At 40.5% G+C, this 9,188-nt stretch overlaps 1 protein-coding gene across 4 annotated transcripts in view; it reads right to left on the bottom strand.

Moving 5' to 3' along the window:
• Window positions 1-9,188, bottom strand: part of RBFOX1 (RNA binding fox-1 homolog 1) — a 1,537,420-nt gene that overhangs the window by 883,854 nt on the left and 644,378 nt on the right. The window lies entirely within an intron of this gene.

Here is a 9,188-nt window from a genome sequence, read left to right as displayed (position 1 = left end):
AAAAAAAAAAAAAATTATCTTGATGTATTTTTTTGCATAACCTAGACAAATATCCCTAAGTCTTACCAATATTCTTTATGGCTTTGCCTCTGTTGTTTCCTCTGTTGTAAACACTATGAAAGTTTACAGCTGATTCTTCAGTTTCCACTAGACTGTCTGACATATGGTAGATGCTCATTGTATGGTATGTAAATGAGGCTCTACTTTTTTCAGACAGTCTTCAGGTCAGGGATAAGTGGCAAATCCAGGGCATGGAGGCTGCTACTCCCCAGTACCTTCTCTACTGCAGACATCACTAATCAATCATGGCACTCCTCCCTGCTAATATACACCCAGGCTCAGAATCCATTGCTTCAGACTTCATAGCCCACCTACTGCACCCTCTCCATGGTACCCAAGTCTGGAATCCATAGAAATGAATAAAGTAGGCAACAACTGGCCTGAACAGCAACCTGATAAAAATAGCAACCTCTCCTTTTAGACTGGGTTTCTAAGTTATCAACAAGGAAATGAATTGTACAGTGTGTCCCAAAGGCTGCCATACATACATACATGGGAAAATGGGAAATTGTAGCTAAATGTGCATTTATTGCAAAATATTTATTAGAAAATTGTATAGGCTCAGTACCTATAGCTCAAGCGGCTAAGGCACCAGCCGCATACATCAGAGCTGGCAGGTCTGAATCCAGCCTGGGCCTGCAAAACAACAATGACGACAACAACAATAAAATAGCCAGGCATTGTGGCGGGTACCTGTAGTCCCCAGCTACTTGGGAGGCTGAGACAAGAGAATCGTTTGAGCCCAGAAGTTGGAGGTCGCTGTGAACTATGATGCCACAGTGCTCTACCCAGGGCAACAGCTTGAGGCTCTGTCTCAAAAGATAAATTTTATAAAACATTTCTCTACATGTTGATATTAATATATAAAATACATATTGATAATATAAGTAAATATAATATAAATGTAATATATAATATAAAAATATATATACATTAAAATATTTAAAATGTAAGATATGAGGGTAATTTTCCCATGTATGGTGACCTCTGAGACACGCTGGGTTTGTGCATGCCCCCATTTAACAGCTAAAATAGTTCGAAGCAGACATTGTGTAATCTCGGATAGGGTGAGAAATGTTTGGATAACCAAGCTGATGTTTTCCCAAATCTCTTTCAAGAAACAAGTTAATCTACCTGAGTAGCCCAACCAGGGAAGTAATCACAATTATTCCCCAAATTAAAGCTAAACAAACAAACAACCTTACCTCATTCTTCAACCATCTGCTTATTTCCGTGGTCTCAGGAGGAAGGCCTATGAATTATGTAAGTAATGTTCCAGTTCCAGAATTAATTTCCTCATACCTGCGCTTTCCAGAGTGGGAGAGGACACAGAGTCACCACCCTCATCTTCCATTATGGCACACTCTTACCTTGGGACTTCTCATGCACAGGATTTAGTTTTTTGGGCAAATGCCAATCCATATGGAACAAGAAATAGATAAACAGCAAACAGTCCCTACCATTCAAAGATCCCTGAATGAAAGACTGTTGAATATCTACACATGGACAGGCACTGCAGTAAGTGTTATCTGTATCTATATCTCTATCTATAACTTCCCAATCTTAACCAAAAATATCCCACAAGTAACTTTCCCAAGATGAACGCATTGATGAGTGGTTGAGGTGAGCAGAAGTCAGGTGTCTTTTACTCCCAAATCTATACTTTTTTCCTTTAAAACTTATGTATCTAGCAATAAATCATCAGTTTTTCTTTTTTGAGACAGTTTCAAGCTGTTGCCCTTGGTGGAATGCCATGGCGTCATAGCTCACAGCAACCTCCAACTCTTGGGCTCAAGTAATCCTCTTACTTCCGGTTTTCTATTTTTAGTAAAGACTGGGTCTTGCTTTTGCTCAGGCTGGTCTCAAACTCATGAGCTCAAGTAATCTGCCTGCCTCAGCCTCCTAGAAAGCTGGGATTACAGGCATGAGCCACTGTACCCAGCCACCAGTTTTATTTTTGACACACATGCTAATAACATTTACCAGCCATCAAAAAACTATCGGAAAAGGACTCATCTTTTCATTGCTACACCTATTTTATTATGTATTTAGATGTTGTAAAAAAATATAAAATATATATTTATTCTGCATTTTGTTAAGTATAACTTATATTGCCCAAGTTGGATAGGGGTAAAGGAAAAAAGAGAGCAATAAGTCTAGTGCCCAAAGCCGGCCCTTCCATTGCAAAGGAGATATTTGCAGGGAGAGGAGCTAATATCACAAAGGGAAGCATACCTGAGTAATGGAAACAGAATCCCAGATAGTTTAGGAGATGGGCTGAGAACACAGTCTTTTGAATGTCTTGGACTGAATTCCTAGGGACGTCCCTTTCACTCAGGAGAAATTTGAGTAAGTGGCTTAACTTCCTATACCCATCTATAACAAGGAGAGCATAAGACCTTCACCTACAGGTGTTATTAAGAGGATTAAATGAGATAATCCATGAGTAGGAAACAGCTGTGTAATAGCCAGTATTCTACAAATTAGACCTGTTATAATCAATGATTGGCAATCTTGTGAATTCAAAACTCAGCCCAGGGGATATTCTTTCTCATGCATGTCCCATTTCATGGTTAAAATAATTTGAAGCAGACATTGTGTAATCCTGGATAGGGTGAGAAATGTTTGGATGACCAAGCGATGTTTTCCAAAATCTCTTTCAAGAAACAAGTTAATCTACCTGACTAGCCCAACCACTCAGGTAATTGTGGAGTAATCACAATTATTAACCACCACCCCTACCCCCAAAACTGCCACCAGCACCATGCACAGTGCTTCACAAAGGGCATTTAAGACAGTCAGTGAGAGTCCCGTTCAGACTTCACACAAATGTGGGCCGGGGTCCAAAGCACAAAGAAGAAATGAATCTGATTCAGGACTGTGTAGAAGTTTTCTAAAAAGACCACAGCCAGGCAGATGAGCACATGCCAGGAACTGAGCACTGTGCCCCTACAAATTCTCTGATGGACTTTGTCTTCATGGAAACCCTTGGGGATAGACAAGGATGCTATCCACACTATTTAACAACCAGTACCCTGTACCGCACGGCAGGACAATCAGAGCCCATTCCAGTCAGGTGTCCCTGCTGAACGTCAGCTCTGGAGTCAGCTCCTCTCAGCGGAGAATTGCAGAGATGGGAATAAAACTAGATTTCAGAGCTCAAGTTTTTAACCACTGTAGGCTACAACCATTATTTATATTTGCTACGTATTAATTATTAAATGGTTCACTACAAATACATTGACTAGCTTCACCTGGCAAATTCTCCTGTTGCTCTCACAAACCCCTCAATGAAACCTTTTTTATTCAATTTTTGGGACGCCTATAGGAACAAGTGGATTCAGCTGACAGACGCGGTCTCTGGTCTGATACGTGGGTCTATAGATCAGGCAAGCACGTCCCTGGATGACGGAGGATGAAAGGATTCTGCACACACCTAGGTCATGTCTGTTTCCATCATAGCAAAAGGCCAAATTTCAGAAACCAAAGTTTACTGGGGCTCTGGCATCTGCAAGTTAGCACATAAAGAACTAACCCAGAGGTTTCTTACAATGTAAGGGGCTATTTTGCTCCTTGTTCACATTTTGACATTCATGTGTGTTTCTGTGTCGCCTATCCTCACGTATTTCATTTACGGGGCATCTTTTATGTAGAAGAGAACCCTAGATGTGGATTCTCTTAATAAGTTAATTTTTTAAACACTATGCACCTGATTTTTTTAAATGTCAATACACAACTGGTGATTCTTTTTGCAAAACATATAAAAATTACGTTTACTATCTTCACGAATTAATATTTTCATCATTTGTCATGAAACATAACACAGGCAACAACCAACTTTCAGATACCAATTTGTCTTGAAAAGTTTAAGTAATGATGACTCAAGATAAAGTGAAACTGTAAACAGAAAAGCCCAGTCCATCATTTACTCTAAGAATGTAGGTGGATAGCACATTGGCTGCAGTGACAGCATGTGCTTGTTCTTCCGTGGGATAAATCAGGCTTATGTGCTGTCGGCAACAGGGGAGGGCAACATCCTATATAAATGCTAAGCATTTGCCTTGCTCCTTCCCACAATGTCACTGTCCTTCTGTTATCGGGGAGGGCCCTTCCCTGGCAGACCTACTATGCGTTCGTCGTAGTGGTAAGTTTGCCTGGTTGGATGAAAAGCAATTGCCTGTCACACTAAATCTCTTTTCTCAATTAAAACTCTCTGCCCATCTCACCTGAGCATTGGAATGAGCAACAGTCTTTCATCTGGCGATCTTTGAATGGTAGCTATCACAAGACTGGAAGAGAGAGGCAATGAAGCAGGTGAGCTCATTCTCAATAACTTCCCCATGTAGGTGCCGCACAGGTGAAGGGACCAGTGCTGTCACCTATCTCAGGGAAGCTCACTCCTAGGGGGAAAAAGCTGCATCAGTCAGAAGGTTGCTCTCGCCTGAGCACTGGACTGGAGCCTGGGGCTCAAAAACCATCAGTGCTAGAGCTGGAATTTCACGGTAGATTCTTGGCTAAATTTGGCACTGCTATAATTCCGGTTATGAACCAGCTAAGGTTATAGAGAAGCAGAAACTCTGAGCAAGCAGGAGAAATCAGTCTTTGGAGAGTAGGTATCAGATGTGTCGAGAGAAGAGCCCCAGACCATCTACAGCAAAGTTTCCAACCTTTTCTATCTCACAACGCCCTTGCACCTATAGGGAAACTTCAATGGCACACTTAAATTATGTTTATAAAGAAAAAGACTTAAAAAATAGATATACTTACTGTGCTTTGAACTTCTTTTGAAAATGACTTAATTAAAGATTGTTAAAAAGTTTTGCAACCCAGTTAAGATCCTCTCACAGCACACCAGCGTGCTCTGGCAAAAAGGCTGAAAATGACTGCAGAAGCGATGGGAAGAGGGCACACGATAGAGAAGAAAGGAAAAATGCTGGGTAGACCTCAAGCCCTAGCTGGAGTTCCTCCCACCCAGTTCCCTGAATTTATCCAGATCCTTTCATGCAAAAAACAAAACAAACAAAAAATACACCTTCCCTTTTGATCCTAACTTGTCTTTGGTAGGTTCAGATAATCTCATACATTACTCCTATATGCTAAATTTTACCTGTGCAAGAAAACCCAGGAACACACAAGATATTTTATTTGTTTGGGTTCCCCTAGAAGCAAACAATAAACCAAGGATTTGAAAACAAGTTGTTTGTTTCAGAGTGTAGAGAACACCCCTAGGGGCAGGAGAAATTGGCACAGGAAAGACAACACATCCTTTAATAAAGGATGCCCGTAGAAGCCAGCTACACAATAGGGTTTAATTATGAGGGGGGCCGTGGCGTGAGGGAGCTGGGATATGTACACCCCACCTTTCAAGAGTCACTGCATTGCTTGAGGGCCGCTCCCTGGAGTGCTAATTTCTCCACAATTCTAGTCCCCTGTATGCACGGGCAAAACAACTTCTTGTAGTCCTGGGGCGTGCTCTCAGGCATAAAGATACAGATACCTGCAGGAAAAGGTTTGCAGGGGCACAGAAAGATGGCAAGCCCAGAGGAGAGGAAGAGAGGGCAGCAGCAGCATTCTGTAAGAGATGAGATTCAGAGTCATTTATCCCCTGTTGCTGAAGTATAGTTATGCGCGAGACAGCAACATTCCACAGTGATGAATGGTCGCTGTCTGCCTGTGCTCCTGGCAGTACTTCCACATCCTTAGTTAAACCGAACTCCATTTCCCTACTCATCCTACCATTGACCATTAGGCTCTGCATTTGAATCTAGAGCCTTTAGGGAGCTGACCTTTGTTTCTTCCCTGTACTTCTGCCCCCCTGCGATAATTTTAGCCATTCACAAGAGTACTCCTGTGTTCATCTTCCAATTAAGCCTTTCTAAGGGAGGGATGTAATCAGTTTTTCAAAGACAAAGGATATTCCTGGAATAAGAATCAAAATAGACTCTGGCTTCTGATCTGGCTTGTAAGACATAACCTCTCTTTCCTTTTCTGTAACATAAATGATTCCAACTAGGCCAGCAGTTCTTAAATTCTGGTTCTGGGATCATTATTGAGCTATCTGGGGTGGGGGTAGGGGTCTGTCAAAGACAGAAGTCCCTAGGCCCCATACTTGGGGATTCTGATTCAAGAAGGTAGATGAGGGACTGAGGTTGTTTATAAAGGTCACTTGTGGATCTGCTTTTCAGCCAAATAGGAGAAACTCCCAATTAATAACATGAAAGCTGTGTTCCAACTCTACATAATCCACTAAAATAAGCAACTTGCTCTTGTTGCCCCCAGTGAAAACCCTGGCAATGGTTTGGGGTCCAGGAAAGTGGCATTTTATGAAAGCGTTCTCCATCATTATGGAAGATTTTCCACAAAATGATCAGTCTGTTCATTAAGCAATGATATCACTGTCATCCCTGAGTACAACCTCTTTCTCAAGACTGGAGAAGAGAGAGATTCTGCATGCCTACTTTTACTATATAATGTTTTATGTTCTAAAATGAGCACAAGGGGAGATGCAAGAGCTTTTCATCAACCATTGCTACACTTATCCTTAGAGTTCTTCACACTGTGAACAATTCTACCATCTCCCTATATAGCCATTTATTTCTTTTTCAGACTTTGTCTCCATGCCCTCTCCTCCTCTCCAGATGGATGAAGAGTTATAATTATTTTAGATTTCTTTTAGGGAAGTAACTTCTTAAGATAAAGGAATCAGGAATTGCAGAGATGGAGAATTGTCTTTTTAATGGACAGCCCAGGGAAATCTAGAAAGCATCCAGATTATCTCCATGGTTATACCCAAGCTCTCCAAATTATTTGCTAGAAGAAAATGCTCTACAAATAGAGGCATTCATCAGCATCAGGATCTGAATTTTTGAGAAGTCTTTCTCTTCTCAGGGTCAAATATTCTTTACAAGTTTTACGAAGTTCTATTACAGGCCATTCTCTTTTTCCAACAGTTGTCTTCCAAACCTTGTGTGCACTGCAATAAATATCTCAACACGTATCCCAAGAAGTATCCTTCTTAGAGCTGGAAAGAACTTTCAGAGCTGGGAAAAGCTAGGTCAACACTGAGCATGACTTTTATTTATTTATTTTTTTTTTTTTTTGAAAATTTGAATTTGCTTTATTTTAACCCTGGTATTGCGTGGTTCCTTGTCAGCTTTGGTCAGAATATATAGCATAACACATACAAACAATTATCAGTAAATAATTATACCGATTTTCCTACCATTTCAATGACTTTTAAACCCAACTCCCAAGTAAGGCGGAATCCCACTTTCACGTGTCATCCTATCTTCCAACAAATAATTAGGAGATCTCATATTAATGTTTGTAAGTCTCCAGTTAGAATAGAATGAGGCAAGTTCTACAGATAGCAAGAAATCCATTCCCTTCTAGGCTTTTGTTAATATTCCTAGAGGTAGAAATACTAGACTTTCTAGGCAGCGACAGCTAAACATTTTGTTTCTGTGATCTAAATTGGCATTTACATTTTTTTGTAAGTGGGTTCGTTTGAAGGCTCCTGGAAGACTGTCTTACTCGTTGTGTTCGCTGCCAGAACACCTATAAAACTGGGCAACACACATACATATAATCCAAGATGTAAATACCTGGTAATACAGGAATACTCTAAGGATAACCCCACTGACATAGATAATACCCACACATGCACACACACGTATGGTAGGTCTATTGAGCAAAGATGGCTAATAACTGGGACAAAATGATCAGCACAACCACAAAAAGAAACTTCCTTAGTTTGGTATTTCCTTTTCCACAGTAGCCGCTCACACCTGAGACCCCTGGGAATATCTGAGAAATCAGATCAAACAGATTATTGAAAGGTATCCCCGTGAGATTTGCTGATTGTGTTAATGAAATGGACACTGGTGAAGTAACACTAGGTGACTGCGTGTCCACACATGCACGCAGATGTGATATATACGTACCCATACACGTGTGTTTCATCAACTACAAAGAAAAAAAATCATCAGATCTTCTATTTCTACTGTTTTGAATGGTATATGAATTAAATTAACTATCTCGATTATGCAGAGAAATTTAGCTTAATGACCTACAATTACTTTAATGGCTTTGAAATTCAGAAGGTAAGAAGACACTGTGTTTCTTCCATTGAGCATTAAATATAAAATGCCTCTGATTGACCGCCATGAAAACCCAATTTTATTGCTATTTGAATTATTCAGAATCAATATCCAACATTAGCCAGCATAGGGAAGCTCAAATATGAGGCAGAATCTGAAAGCAGCTCTTCCCTACACTGAGTAATTGTGCTTTGTGTGGGGGATAATGAGCTGTTTGCTGCGTGTCACCACCTCAGATGCATCGAGAATTAACAACTTTATCTTCCTTTTATGTTATGTAATAAAAGGGATTACTTCATAGAGATGAACAATTTTCAAGGTTATGAAACATTCAAAATAGAGTTGGGCTCAAGAAATCGCCTCCTCTATAGGAAGAGGCAAAGGACAAAACATTGGGTTTTAACTGTTTACACAGGAGAGAAATTTGCTCAAGTTATGTTTTTGCTATTTGATAAGTAAACTGCAACCTTGTATTTCCCCAAGCTGAAAATTGCTTAAAGGCATAACTACTACACCCTAGCAGTCTCGCTGAAGCTTCACTTAATGCTGTACAGCGCCTATAACAAGTGCCACTGCTTGGAGTAATTTTCCAAAAAGCATCATGAAAGGATATGAGAAAAACAGCCAAAAATAATAATAACATATTAGACATTTACTGGTGTGCTCTTTGTGTGGCTGGCTCTGTGTAGAATTCTTGACGACACAATGTCATTTAAATCTCAAAACAAACCTGTGAGGGCAGAACCATTATTACTTCCTCATTTTACAGATGAGGAAGTTAAACAGATCAAAAGAATCTTCTCCCCTTCATCTCTAACTGCGTAAGTGGTGGATCTGGGATTCTAAACCAGACTGTGTGATTTCACAATGAAACCAGGTAAATACTCTTAAGCAGAACTCCGCCGACATGCCACAGGAGAGGGAAGCAGAGACACAGCAAAGTGCCTGGAAAACATTAAAGACTCTGAGTGGCTGTCAAAACAAAACCTGGATGGGTTCCCCTGAACTCAGCCAGCGACTCTGGGGGGT

Source organism: Otolemur garnettii, unplaced genomic scaffold (assembly GCF_000181295.1).
Source record: "Otolemur garnettii isolate 467f Iridium unplaced genomic scaffold, OtoGar3 scaffold00044, whole genome shotgun sequence".
Classification (NCBI taxonomy): domain Eukaryota; kingdom Metazoa; phylum Chordata; class Mammalia; order Primates; family Galagidae; genus Otolemur; species Otolemur garnettii.
Note: the sequence above shows the minus strand (reverse complement) of the source record. Positions and strands in the feature narration are given on the sequence as shown.